The sequence below is a fragment of the Homarus americanus genome, unplaced genomic scaffold (genome assembly GCF_018991925.1).
Source record: "Homarus americanus isolate GMGI-L3 unplaced genomic scaffold, GMGI_Hamer_2.0 scaffold48016, whole genome shotgun sequence".
Taxonomy (NCBI): domain Eukaryota; kingdom Metazoa; phylum Arthropoda; class Malacostraca; order Decapoda; family Nephropidae; genus Homarus; species Homarus americanus.
The window spans coordinates 1,694,467-1,710,855 of NW_024755055.1; positions in this window are offsets into that span (position 1 = coordinate 1,694,467).

The window sequence follows — 16,389 nt, forward strand, 5'->3', positions numbered from 1 at the left end:
ATGTGATCGCAATTAGTGTCCGTTAAGTAATTACAATTTCCTACTATTATTCATTGAGGTAAAGACAGTTTGTGTAATAATGTTTATGCCTGTGATGTGTTTGAGATGATAGTTAATTTACGATAATTTTTAGTGTAAATTGCATTATACTTAGTGTATCCCTTTGGTAGTGACTGTGGATATAACGCCAATGAAACAATCGTCGAGAAATAATTTAGAAAACCGAAATTTTATGTGAAAACTATGAATTAAAAAAAATACTTATTAAGTTAATATTGAAAAACACAAAAAGTGATGTTAATAAAGCGAGAGATTTAAATAAATGTTGAAAATTGATACAAACTTGTGCAACAAACGACAACTTTGATGGTGATGGAGGATAACTGTGAACCTCGTGGCGTGTAAACATCATCGTAAGGACGCCGACACGATGGAGCTGCTGGCACGATATATCCTCGTCTTCCCCGCAATCTTCATCGTCCTTGTCTTTTATGGTGAGTACATAATAACAACAGTGTGAGGAATATATTGTCTGTGCTATGTGACGATGGGTTTAGAGTGTCACGAGGTATTGTTACCAGAAAGATTAGTGTGTAGGAAGTAGATTCAATATGGCTGACTCAGGACCCACGTCTCTATGAGTTCAGTTTGATAGTTTAAGTTACGTTACTTTTTGCCACTGTATGTTGAAAATTTTTTAGAAACCGTAAAATTTTTACTTACATTCGCGTTTGCTCATGTACACACGTAACCGAATGAATTTCTACGCTAAAGGATTATTTTGCACTGGACTTCTGTAGAATAAATTGAAAGCCGGACGAAGCAACACCTTTAATGGATGTAGAGTGTTAACCGAGTCTTATTAGGAAAAAAATTATGCGTATAGCTTTTTAATGATTATTAGTTCTTTATATAATTATGGTGTTAATTCGGACGGCATTATGATTTGGGAGCCAGGAGTGAAAATACATAATTAGTCATTTTTAATGATATTTTTAGTTTCATGAACAGCATTAGAGCTTTCCAACCCTTAATGTGAGAATTTGAGTATGTCAAACTGATTAAACATAATGTTTAATGTAACATCTAACACCTGACCTAACTAATTATCTAACACATACCGTAACCTAACATTTAATTGGGATATTATATAACATGTTAAAACACAACAATGTAGATGATGGATGAGAAGGGTGTTGCTTCTTGGAGCTAACATTAAAATTTAGTCCAAAAACCAACCTCTGACGTCACACATTTCCAATCTAAACCTCTGCTCTACATCACTTATTGGAAAGATACGAATCATAAACACTGCTTATACTCGACCAGGTATAATGTAAATATAGCCGGGCCGAATCGAGACAAGGGTATACAAGAAGCTGTACTAATTTTAGAATATAGCTCCTGTTTGATGAGTTTCTTTATATAAGTGAAGCTGCATAATGTGCCTCGATTCCTTCCATTCCTAGTACACACACACACACACACACACACACACACACACACACACACACACACACACACACACACACACACACACAGAGGCCTGAAAAGACAGTATTTGTCGCTTTATATAGTTTGAAATATTTGTCTTGACTTAAGAGGTAAAGTGAAGGCACCATAACACGCTTTTCCTTTTACTGCTTTAGTGCCTAGTGTCAAGCTGTCAACATCACAGAAAATCCCCTTAGTGGTATAACTTTAACCTAAAGACAAGGAAGATGAAGAATATTGTATTTAGGAAGCGTTGTCAGTTGTGTCAGAAGGGGAGGAGGAAGGCGTCGAGTAAAAATAAAAAATATGTTTCGACAAATGAAAACAAAATTCATTCCTTGACAGTGGAATTTTCAGACGTAAATTGGGTAAGGGAGATAGAATGGTTATGATTGGGTGAGGATTCCCAATGCAACTCGCTCGTAATTGAAGCGCGAGGTGGTTATCCATTTATCTTGACAACTTAATCTTTATTATCCTCCCTGGTTCTTCCTCCTCACTTGTGAACAAAGACTTCACTGGAAACTATATACAGTAGCTTGATTAATGGTGTTCTACGGACCCTTCTTCGGATATTGTTACTGCTGATGGAATATTTTTAGATGTGAATGTTTTTATATGCGGTGTAACATATTCATGGGTTTAAGCACAGGAAAAATTGGCGAACATTAGGATGACGGACACAAACATTCTCTCTCTCTCTCTCTCTCTCTCTCTCTCATTGGAATTCGTTTATTTTAAAATTTCAACATACATGATTTCCCAAGAAACTACAATCATGATAATATTGACAGGCGGGTGTGTTTTTTCATCTCGCTTCAATCGAGCTTGTAAATAAATACTTGTTAGCTGTCAACAAGCTGTCCATCTGAGCGCATAAATGGATCTAGGGTATTCCTGCTTATTATTATTATTATTATTATTATTATTATTATTATTATTATTATTATTTTTATTATTATTAATTATTATTTTGGGCTAATATATGACGCATGACCGTCATCGGTTCGGTAATCATGGGGGGTAATTTTAGACAGTTCTATTAATTTTCTCGGGCAAATGCTTAGTTTTCTAGTTATAGGCGAGTTTTGATAGCATTCTTCCTGTCGTTTCATCAGCTGTGATGTGACAGATGTAAATGATAGCCAATCACAGTCGAGTATTTACAGACCACGGTATCCTACCCAAGGGCTAAAATATCTCTAATCCTTGATCCGACGTACCTCTAGACTAGAGTTTGTCTTGACGGTGTAAGTACAGTAATATCCCACCTACGGCAGGTAAGGTAGGTTAGCACATGGTTTCAGCCATTTTTATATTTTCCCCCAACATACTACAGTATCCCCTAATAAAATAAGTGAAAACAGGGTCTTGGTAAACCCATTTTCAATGAAAACAGCGGACGGTCACGTTCCGAATAATTACCAAATCTAGTGTCCCTTTTTTATCCTAGGGAAGAAATGTCAGTACTGTGTTGGTTTTGGTTGGTATACATTAGAAATGTAAAACACGCCAATGATACCCGGTTGGCATTCATCAATTAGAATTGGACTCGATCCCGTTGAAGGACAATGAACATAATCCACTGGTTTACTTGTTTTTAAACACTTTCACAAAGGCAATTAGATATCTTCGTGCGTGTGAAGGCTTGTTAATTGTTATTGGGATGAAATTTACGCCAGTACCGTTATGTACTGGACGTCTAAAATCGCCTGCAATTATTCCTGGTACAGTGGCTGCCGAGTTTTGTGAGAATTGGTAGCAATATGTTTATTGACGTCGTAGTGTATTGAGATAAATTGGCACAAAAACTCTTAGAGTGGTTCAAGAACGGTGTTAAGAAAGGATTTCTCTATGATTGTGAATTTAACGGCATTTCGTACTGTCTGATAAAAGTTGGTTGACGGTTGTGTGACGGAAACGGAGTTGTTAGGCTAGGTTAAGGTAGGTTTGGTTAGGTTAGGTGCATTATAACGTCTCCAGTTTCAATACATTTTCATTGTACGATCATGTGTGAATCCCGACCCTGACTTCCACATCAGTTAACAGCAGTGCAGGAGGTTTGTAGTCCATAGTAAACACATGTACAGTATTAGGTCTCAGTGCTTCTGGCGATTTTATGAATCATTTAATAGAAGCAGGACCAGATCCATTTCACTAAGCATCTCTTCTAGTATATCAAGGCACGATGTCGACGTAACGGATGACATGAAGATAACCCCCCCCCCCCACCCCTCCCAGCTTTTTGCCCTTACGATTAACCATCCTAAAGTTAACCTAACCCACTGTACATAAGCTAACCTAACCTAACTTAACCTAACCCCTCAAAAATAAAACAACGTTAGGGTACTTAATTATCAGGTAAAATAAAAACTGGAGGCTAATCTTCAGGTGATCCCTTAAGCGATTTTATGGATTCCTCAATTAAAAACAGATCAAAGAGATGTTCACTAGTGATTTGTGGTGTAGTGTAGACTCACGGTTCCGACGTAACAAAGTCAATTAATGAAATTTTGTAATATATTGCCTATCAATTCTCTCTTGTTATTAGACAGTTGTGAATATGTAGCTAAATTAAACCTTCAGGATGCATAGATTTGATAACCAGTGTGATAATGTTCTTACGAGGTAGCTATTTACTAATGTAATATGGAAACAATGTAAAGTAGTAATATATTGATTTAGTGCATGAAACGAGAAGAATTTATGGTACTGCAGGACTTTTCAGCACTTATCTATCAGAGCGATGGCATTACTTTTTCTTTTTAATAAACTGCATTGTGCATACTTTGCCTTTTACATTCTCGAGGATTCTGCGTGTGGGGACAAGAATTTGGTGAAAGTATTCCTATTTGCTTATTGCCATCTGTCCCAGTTTCAATCGTGTATATACATAATGTATTGCTTTCAACAGTATTTATTCTAGGAATTTACCCTACATTTATGCTCCACAATCAAACCATATTAAGGGAATTTCTGTAGACTTGAAGAATTACGTTTGTTGCTGTCACACATCCGGTAGAGCAGATCACATTGTACGCCATTGACAATATCACCATCACTTCAATATGGGTTTGTCATCATTTGGATAAAATAGTCAGATGTCAGCTAGAAAAAAAATCTCCAGGTGTCATCATACGGAAGCAATTACAGGAGAGAAAATTAAAGTACATTACAGTACAGTATTGTTATTATAAACTGTAGAATTTCAATTACACGGGAGATTTTTGGCTGCACTAACAAATTTACATATCTTTTAAACGATCCGCTCACGGAAAGGTCATGGAAAATAAAAATCTGGTTTGTGTGAGGACTTTGGGTTAATTTCTTTTGTTATTTAGTTATGTCTTTTTTTTTTTTCAATTTACCGCCTTGGCTGTTAAAGGAAGCCGGTGTTTTTAAATCCTGCCATTGTTCCTGATGATGCCCTCCAGTGTTCATTGTTAGCGCCCTCCACCACACATCACTGGTGGTGTGTGTGGGCGAGGAAGGGTGAGCAGGGGTGGTGGTGGTTTGTTGTTGTTGAAGACTACTGTATCTTCAGCACAATCTATTTAAATCATAATAGTCTTGTTGTACTGATGTTGCGTAATAAATCCTTTCCTAATTCCTGTCTTAGTCATGCCATGTGGATGATGAAACTAGTCAGTTTTGACCCAACTCCCAATGTCTTGTCATCTAAATATTTACCTATAAAGCCTAACCTATCCTAACCTAAAACTCTATCTTATCATTTGGATTTTAACTAATAAAACCTCATTTGACTTTACTACCCTATCCTATCCAAACTCTTAAAATTGTGTCTTAACATTTGGATATTTACCTGTAAAGCCTAACCTATAAACAAAATTTCCCCAACTAACAACAGAAAATCTCGCCAACCCACTAAACAGATTACTAAAATGTCTGGTACATATTAATTTCTCTTGAGCAATAAAGTGTTAAAGTCTCCCTCGCTTCACTACCCGCGAGTATTCTGTATACTTCCCCAATCCTCTCACGCGCGCACACACAATGTAAGACGAGTGTTATTACTGGTTCTCCTGTTGCCTGTACGGAATTACCCATTCGCAATGCTATTTACCTGAAGGAGTGAGAAAGCAATAATTTCCGTCCGTGTGTTTATATTTCTTACTATGATCCAAGGAAACACCACAAGAGCTACATCTAGTATGTCTAGTATGGCCATATCTGACATGACCATCCCCCATACAAATTGAATATAACCGTAGCCAAATTATTTCGTATGGTGCGCAGTTTGTTTTCGGTGTGGACTATTAACTTACAAGGGGATGGGGTTACTGTTTGTGATTGTATTTAGATTTTTTCTCAACAATGTATATCTATTTTCTTCGAAGACTCGCCACTCAATACGCGCTGGTTGGGGTCGGCTGGCGTGTGATGGATGGATGGTGGTGGTGTGAGAAGTGGTGGTGATATTGGTGGTGTTAGTGGTATGTGAGGTGGTGGTAGTGTGCGAGGTGGTGTTGGTGTGAGGTGGTGTTGGTGGTATGTGAGGTGGTGTTGGTGTGAGGTGGTGGTAGTGTGCGAGGTGGTGTTGGTGTGAGTTGGTGTTGGTGGTGTGTGAGGTGGTGTTGGTGTGAGTTGGTGATGGTGGTGTGTGGTGTGGTGGTGTGTGGTGGTGTTGGTGTGAGGTGGTGGTAGTGTGCGAGGTGGTGTTGGTGTGAGGTGGTGTTGGTGGTATGTGAGGTGGTGTTGGTGTGAGGTGGTGGTAGTGTGCGAGGTGGTGTTGGTGTGAGTTGGTGTTGGTGGTGTGTGAGGTGGTGTTGGTGTGAGTTGGTGATGGTGGTGTGTGAGGTGGTGGTGGTAGTGGCCAAGTGGATACAGTGCTCGTCTCGTGCACTATTGATATTGACGTTGAAACATTTAATTTAGCCATAAACAAATAATACGAACGGTGACAATACCTACATAGCTGAAGGAAGCCTCGTATTGCAACCTGATATTATACATTTATGCATTTATTTCAAGGAATTATTATATAACATGTAACGTGGTTTTAATAAATACATGTTAGAATGTTATCACGTTTGTCACTTATTTATTTATTTATTTATTCATTTTACTTTATGTTATTATAGAGATAAGTCGTTACTTCGTGCCCGGGGTATTCTCAATTCATGCAGCAGTTAATTTACACTTATGGGAGTGAAGGCGGTCACGAGCAGTACCGACCACACTCTGCCCCCAAAGGACACTGAATGATAAATATTTTTATTTTATATATATATATATATATATATATATATATATATATATATATATATATATATATATATATAATATATATATATATATATATATATATATATATATATATATATATATATATATATTATTTTTTTCGGGCATTAGCCCACCCGGGCACAGGTCATTTTTAATGACCCACATCAAGGCCTGGGGGGGATATAAATAATAATAATAATAGTAATCAAATTAATAAAAAAATATGAGAATAAATAACAATTATTATAAAATAAAATACTGATAATAAATTATAAAAATTATAAATAATAATAATAATAATAATAATAATAATAATAATAATAATAATAATAAAGAGCCATAAATAAAAAAAATCAAGAGTGAGAAACAATATATGTATGTTGTGTTGTCAAAGTAAGAGAAACAATTGAGACCCTGCAATTGTGTGTAAATGAGGCAGAAAGTCAGATCACCAACCTGGGACTTGGTCACATATGGCAGCAGGGTCTACCATTAGACAACACATTATGCTTCCAATATCTTCCCAGGCAGTAGTACCTCCCTGTTTGGTAGCTGCTTACTCTCTACTACCTATCATTTATAGGTAGTACACGTGTGGTTGGACATGGAGTATACTCGAGTGGTAGATGGTTAGTAGACAAGACATAGTATAAGATAATAAACGGCTCATGATCTTTGGGTACAAGTCGGTTTTTACTCTTGGTGGAGGAGGCTGGCCGTGCACTCCTTCGATAGTTTCTTGCATTTTACTGGTATGCTTGTCAGGTTCACTTTGAAGTATAGTTTGCCATGGATCAGCTAGACCTTGTCTTGTGAACTCAATATCTCCCCACTGGTATTCTTTTTGATATGTGTGTGTTGGAAGAGGTGATCAAAAGGGGGGGGGGGTAAGTCGGCGTAATAGTTTCAAGTAAGTGAAGAGTAAAAACTCACATGACAAGGATGAGGCTACCAACATATTTAATGGGGATTCAGAAATTTGACAATTTTGCTGCGTACGTTTGTCTTTGGATTACTAGTCGACTGAGATCCATCCTCTTTTTTTTATATTAAATATTCAGTAAAATTGAATTTTTTCCTGACGAAAATAGTTACCCTTGAAAATTATATATAATTATTAAAAAAAAATTGATATGGCCTTTCGATTCATTTAGTAATGAGCAACAAATCAACCTTTACAAATTGTCGTGATTGCTGTTAAGGTGAAAAGAAAACAGAACTAAGCCCAAAGTCCAGATTAAATTTGATAACGGAGAAAACACATTTGGCCTCTCCCAGGGCGCTGTCAGCTGCATTATTTCGTGCAGCTGACTGTTCAGATACCGGTGAATTTAATCACTTAATTTTGATATTTGTTTTATATCTTGCACCTACACAGGCAGGCAGACGACGAGCGGATGAACTTTTGTATTCATTCCTTAATTTTCACAATACAGTATTACATAACACAATGACTCTTATATTATAGTTCAGTGTATCAAAGAATACTCGTATCTTGAACTTAACGCACAGTATGTCTTATAATATAAATACATAACGCTATTTTTTTCCAAGTCGACCTTAAAAACTGCAGCATATACCTTCACACTGTTGTAAATCAATTTATTACAACCACAGTCAGCGACCTCGTGTAAAATGTGTAAATCTTGTTTTTCACCTGAATATTTAGATTTCGTTAAATTCAAGGTCCTCAAAGATGTTTCAACTCAGAAAACATGTTTGTGTAGCAGCTGACTCTATATATGTGGTGGCGAGGACAGTTATTATTATTATTATTATTATTATTATTATTATTATTATATTATATTATTATTATATTATATTATTATTATGTAAATATTATTATTATTATTATTATTATTATTATTATTATTATTATTATTATTATTATTATTATTATTATTATTATAATGAGGTATTTGTTAACGCGGCTATCATCTGAAGGTCCGGATTTGTTACTTGGCCACGACTCTTAGGTTTGTGTAGTATAAGGCTATAAACGATCCCCAAGCTGCGGGTTTGTTGTATATACGAGTAATTAAGGTGAATTTATAGTCTTACACCGTACTATAAATTGACCCTATATTTAATACATAGCAACACCAAAACGATTTATGGAAAATGATCATGTAAGAATACTAGACGGCATAAAGTCTACGAAGCTACAAAAACGCCAGTTAGACAATTGTTGGGCATTTCTCTTGCTCTCTGATTTATTTTATTGAATTCCTGACATTTTGTAAGTAATATAATTTTATACATGTTACCATTATCCTTTCCTTTGTGTTTAATAATGAGACAAATAGTTTGTTGCTATATATAACGAATTTTTTCTTTGCTCCATGCCATTTTAAGTATACAAGTGAAAATAAAAAAAAATATTATCATATGCGTAACTTAAACCATATATGCAGGGCAATTGTCTACCCAGTAGGGAGGAGGAAGGTTCGGTTTTCCAACTTGGGCCATATTGAGGGTTGAGGAAACACAAGAGTTGAAATGATGTCTATGTTACCTATGACGTCGAGCTCAGGATGCACATTGACCCAAGGTAAGTGTCTTGTTTGTCAAAGGTGGTGGAGAGCTTGTTCAGAGCTGGGTTGACAGTTGGATATCAGGGTTTGAATTTCCGACGAGGAAATAGGATAAATATACACAGTAATTTATATCCAGTGTTAGTGCTTGTTTTACATTATATTCACATTCCTTAGTGTAGAAACAAGCTACTTCACAAATAATTAGGCGGTTTGGTGAATTCTTGTTTAGATGTTGAGGAGTTTTGAGATAGAATCGGATGAATTTACAGTTTAGGAGAGAGGCGGTTAGAAAATGGCCTACTGTAAGTGACGTCTGGTTAAAAAGTGAGAAATACGTTACAGTAGGTTTTATTCCCACTGATGTTTGAACCTGTACTCTACCTATCACCCGCTTCCAGTATTTGAAGTTTTATATTAAATTTAGGCATTGATTGACTTGGTAATAATCGCGAATATTAAATTAGTCTTTGGAACACAAAGCCGGATTTTTTTTAATAGTTGCACGACGCTTGATTGTCATTCCACCATACGCGATATGTACCAAAACCATTACAATATTTAATTGTTTTAAATTTGGAGTTGAGATAGGATATGAAATTCTAAATTAAGTCCGCGTAAAATCATATTAAAGAGCAGATAAAAGCTCACATTCAATTATCTGAGACCATCGGGGCAGCAAAGCCTAATGATGAATATGGGAAGGCGGGGAGGAGTGTGTGAATTACTGGGACGGTAGGGATTATTTCGTCTGTCTGTTCCTATGTTCACCCACAGTTCCCCATTCCCGTTCATCCATTTTAGCATAATTTCAGAGGACTATAAGACAAAGATGTATATTAATTATTTCTCATATCCCCATCACTCGGATTTAGGTTATTTTAGTTACTTTAGGCTAGGCAATTAGAATGATTAGATTGTCGTATTAGCTTGGTTGATTTATTAGGGTTAAGCTAGTGTATTTGGGTTTGGGTAAGTTTATTTGGGATAAGTTATATAATTTTTAGAATAATGCTCGCAGTCCATATGTACTTTTTTCTTTTTATTTACGTGGGCCTAAGTTTGGAATAACGTAACCATCATCAAACATCATCGTTGGGCTGGCAGCGCAGTGGCGTCGCGTTGCCAGCGGCGTATGATAAGTTGCGCACACGTGGCGTGGGTATGCAGCTTCCCGCCTTGAAGATTTTATAGTGTTGCAAACTAGCAGTGGACACTTGACACCACAGTGTATGGGCATAATCTGAAGTCATGGAGTGCAGCAGAGTTTTGTGCTGCAGTATACTGTATATTGTACATGTTCTGCCTCTTGCACCATGCCACCAAAGCGTACTTTAAGTTCTCCTGGTACTATACCAGTTGTACAAGAAGCGTAAGGCCATCACCATTGAGGTTAAGATGGATGTGTGAAAAACTTTAGATGAACGATAAGCTGATATTAAGCTTGCCCTTGGACATAGTGAATCTACTTTATGGACTACGGTACATTATTCCTGACAGTTCAGAGAAAATCAAGGAACGTGCAAAAGTGGAACATTAAATCAGTGCATCTAAAGACCTCGCATCCTCCAAGTTTGGTTATGGTGAAGAATGGAACGAATATTGAGCACGTGGATAGAACAACAAATTCACGAAAATGTTCCCGTCAGCATGTTTGTGATACAAGCTAAGGTCAGGAGAATTTTGCATTTCCTGGTACGTGTATGCTGTAGTTTTTCACTGGGATGAAATTTGGTACTGTTTTAGTAATAACGAAACCCCCTAATCTCTACTATTTATATTGTTTGATTTCGCGTACTGTATGTACTGTATGTTGGGTTCAAAGAATGAAAACTAAGCACAACTCGTGTTTTTTTTGGACAAACAGAAAGCGAAATTTTGCTTCAGGTTAGGTTAGGTTGCGCTTGTTAGGTTAGGTTGTATCTATTGGGTGAAACCCAAGACGCAAAATTTCGCTTTCTGGTTCTTTTGAAAACATCTACAACGGCTTGTGGTCGTTTTCGTTCTTTGAGCCCAGCTTGTATTTGTTTTAGGCAAAGTTGGGGGACCAAATTTTACCTGAATTTGTTTGGGATTGTGAAAAGGTTACCAGTTCAATTAGTTTTTCTGTCAGAGTAGTTTTACTGATAGAATGAATATCCAGTGATAACAAACTAAGACTGACTAGAGCAATGAGAGAAATATCGAGAATTTATAGTACTTAGTACAAGAAAAACTATAATTTGACCTGTATATAATTGAGGGTGAAAGGATATGGGCACATATTAATTGAGTCCCCGGGGAGATACAATATCAGGGACGAAACACAACCCGTAAATGTTTGTCGTGGGCGTCACCACTCTTACCTGAGGATGACGACGCCTTGGTGGATTGAGTCTGAGATGGTGAGTGGGGCAGATGGATCTTTCGAATGCAGGTGCTCTATGGATTGAGGAAAGAGAGGTTTTGAGAAGACCTGAATAAACTGCACTGAAAACTTGAGTGTGGGAGATAGTGATTATGAAACAGTGTGGCGCCGGGCCGTTAATATCTTCCTTGAATATGAGAATTTCTTATACACAGACTTGAGAAAAGTGTCGTCATCCTGGTATAAACGTTAATGGTATGTACTATACAATGTTTCTTACACACACACACACAGACGAGGACTTAATTAGAATATTTTATAATTGTGGTGAATCAAATTTTTCAATCATTAAGCTACACTAGATTGTACAGTACAAGTAACGCTAAGTACACTAAGTTGCACAGTATCCAGCTACACAATACACTACTGCACATTATACTAGGTTACTGAATGTACTCTGCTTCACTACACTAAACTGCACAATACACTAGGTTCTACAGTGCACCAGGCTTCACAACACAGCACACTGGGATGCTATGTGAATGGAAAAACAGTAAGGTTTTAGAATGAAAATAACACCACGTCACGTTAGATGATGGCTAAAATAAATATTTTTCCCAGTGACTTTTTGTTCTAACATTTTTTTGCCTCGGTAAATACGGTGTGGATTCTGGGTTTCCCAACCACTCGTGTGACATGCGGATGAATTGTCTGGATGAATTTATTAATATGGGTGATGTCTCTTTATGTAGATATTCACGTATTTTATTTTTTTAGTGTCTTCGGCAGTTTCATCAGGCAGGCGATTCTATTATACTATAGGAAGTATATATATATATTTGTATTTAATTCAGTATATTGTATTATATATATCTACGTGTTTTGGTAGGTGTTTATGTATGAATTTGATCTAGGATATTTTTTTCCAACGCATCCCAGTGATTAATTTGATTACTATAAGCCGTAATTTTTGTATTATTTGTTGTAATATTTTCATCGTGTAAACATTTTCATTTCTTTGATATAAAAGTTTTGAACAATAGACAAGGGAATATTTTACACTTAGGCTATGTAAGAACAGATACGATGCTAATATTTTTTAGTCCTTATTTTATGATCTTATAGGCTTAATATTTTCACGCACATACATACATACATACATACATACATACATACATACATACATACATACATACATACTTGAAAAAATTACTTGTTATTCATGGGATTTTAGGAATAGCTACCCGTCCGTCTGGTTGGTGATGCGGTCAGGGTTATTACCAATATACTGTGTTTATGCCTCAGAAAGTAAATATCTAATTAGACAGGTAGCAGAAGTAATAACCTTGTGATATATATTGATAATTAATGGCAATGATTTGGCAGACTTGGTCACTACAAAACCAGTGGATAGAAAGTGTAAAGGAAGATAGAGATAGATGTTAGTGGATAGAGAGAGTAAGGGAAGATAGGGATAGATGTTAGTGGATAGAGAGAGTAAAGGAAGATAGAGATAGATGTTAGTGGATAGAGAGAGTAAGGGAAGATAGGGATAGATGTTAGTGGATAGAGAGAGTAAAGATTGGGATAGATGTTAGTGGATAGAAAGTGTAAAGGAAGATAGAGATAGATGTTAGTGGATAGAGAGAGTAAGGGAAGATAGGGATAGATGTTAGTGGATAGAGAGAGTAAAGATTGGGATAGATGTTAGTGGATAGAGAGAGTAAAGGAAGATAGGATAGACGTTAGTGGATAGAGAAGTAAAGATTGGGATAGATGTTAGTGGATAGAAAGAGTAGAAGGGATAGATGTTAGTGGATAGAGAGATAAAGAGATTGTTAGTGGATAGAGAGAGTAAGGGAAGATAAGGATAGATGTTAGTGGATAGAGAGAGTAAGGGAAGATAAGGATAGATGTTAGTGGATAGAGTAAGGAAAGATTGGGGTAGATGTTAGTGGATAGAGAGAGTAAAGGAAGATAGGGATAGATGTTAGTGGATAGAAAGTGTAAAGGAAGATAGGGATAGATGTTAGTGGATAGAGAGAGTAAAGGAATATAGGGATAGATGTTAGTGGATAGAGAGAGTAAAGGAAGATAGGGATAGATGGTAGTGGATAGAGAGAGTAAAGGAAGATAGGGATAGATGTCTTGATGCACGAAAGAAATGATTAGGAAGTATAGATCTTGGGAACTGTTGATAAATATACGAATAAAAATAAAGATAGAATATTTGGTAATATTTTTAGGAGGTGTGGGTGAAGGAAAGTTGTTAAACGATAATAAACAGCTGAAGAATTATAGCGTCTTGGAGTTCCGGCATTTCTTACACTTCAAATATTCAGTCAAACAAGTTTTAATTACATCGACGTTTTTCGTGATTACGTGACTCGTTTCCATCCAGAGTCGAGGAAGAATTCTATCTGGTGTAGTCTCAGCTAGCTAGAGATTTCTCCGTGAAGATGTGATTTGTTTTACACTAACCGAGACACATATTAATGTCTTATTACTAACACACTGTTATATTTTAAAGTTAAATTTGTATAGAAAGGTTAATTTTTATGGGATTATGTTACAAAAATGACCTAATATATGAGGTTCGGTTACTCATTCAGCCGTAATTCAACAAATGTACTGCATGTGATATAGAGCAATGATGCAGTACTGTACATACCTTAACAATGGTATAATGGGATACTTTTGAAATGTAATTTTTTTTACAAGTTTTCAGGGGTCATAGGTCACCAGAAATAGATATTTTTAGGTCTAGGCATATTACATGAGAGTCGACATAAATATACTTGATAGCCAGCAAACACGCAGTACAGTAAATTTATGAGGATGTTCTACCATTTTACAGGGGAACACAAGTCAACATTAAATCATGTAGAAGTACAGATGTTAACTCATGAATCTTAATGTTTTTTTTGTGATGGCAAAGTTAATAATAGTGTTTCCCGATATAGAACTACCTGAATATGCGTACATTATTATTATATACAGCTGTGATAATTGAATAAAAAATCTGATAGGCTTTTGGGTCTAGATTCATAAAGGTTTTGTTGAAATGTTCTCGGAATTGGCGATGTAGACACAAATAATTAGTTCACTTAACCTAAAGCACGAAAATATCCTTCAAAATGAAACTAAAATTACACTGAACTTTCACCTCAACTGTGGTGTGTCTGCAGTTCCCACATTTTCTATATTTTTCGAGTATTTTTGCTTCCTGTGTTTTCTAAAAGTGTTCTTAATAGCTAGAAGGTAAGATTGCTTTATACTGTAACTATAACTTTTCTGTATTGTATGAGCGAAGATGGTGAAGTTTTGGTATTATTTAGGGAGCTAAGGTGAAGTTTTGGTATTATTTAGGGAGCTAAGGTGAAGTTTTGGTATTATTTAGGGAGCTAAGGTGAAGTTTTGGAATAATTTAGGGAGGAAGTTTTGGAACAATTTAGAGGTTTTGGTATTATTTAGAATTGGAACAATTTAGGAGCTAAGGTGAAGTTTTGGTATTATTTAGGGAGCTAAGGTGAAGTTTTGGTATTATTTAGGGAGCTAAGGTGAAGTTTTGGTATTATTTAGGGAGCTAAGGTGAAGTTTTGGAATAATTTAGGGAGCTAAGGTGAAGTTTTCACCTTATTTCTGTTCTATGGAATATTATTTATCCGTTTTATTCACGAAAAACACCGTTCGGGCAAAACAACTTCCAGCCAAACACGAAAACTTTTGTTTGATCTTATATAATTGATCCCAATTAAACCATGGCAGTGTTCAGCTCAGCCTTTAGGACGATATCTCTGAAAGCTGGGTCAATGACATGACTACGATGGACTAAAACAAGGTAGCTTCCACAAGTTCCTCAACAAGACAGAACAAATGGTTCTCCGAAACGAACATAAATAAAATCAAAGGATGGACCGAACAGAGTACACACAGAAAATAATAATTATGTGTTGTGAGTTTACTTCTGGGGAGTCAACTTTTGATTTATAACAAAGTGATCACGTATTAACTTGTGATATTTAAAGGGGTCAGGGCATGAGTGAACGTTTTAACACATTGATAACGTATATATATATATATATATATATATATATATATATATATATATATATATATATAAGGACAAAGGAAGCTGTACAGAGACTGGAACAAGACGAGACAGCTCTTACCTCCCACTGAGATAATGGTAACTCATCAATCTTCGAGTACCATCACCTTGACTCCATTTGACTAGGACGCATTCCGACTCACGTGAACATTGAACTACCACCATAAGATGTAGTGCTGTACGCTATTGACTGAGAACCTGTTGCTAAAACGTTAAACTATTTTATTGTAGTAAAAATAGGGGAAATTGGCAGTTATCAGAGGCAAACCACCGAACGTTAACATTGTTCTCATTATTTTCTTCTGTATTGTTCTCGCTAATCAGCTCCATTGATCCTCATCCCCTCTGATTGAAATTAATGTTTGCTGTCCCAAATTGGCAACAAGAAATCATATCCAGACACGATATTGTTGTTGGGTCTTTGTATGTGCGTGGTGGTGGTGGTGGGTTGAGTGCGCGGTGGATGGACTCTTAAACGCACACATCACACACACACACACACACACGCACACGCACACTTTTATGCAAACTTTGACAACCACACCAATTCAAGAGCGCTCCCACTAAACCCTCACATGCATACGTAATGACAAAATTCCGTCCATAATGCATAAAAAATTCACGTTTACTAATGGTACAGGTCGAGACATTGGAAT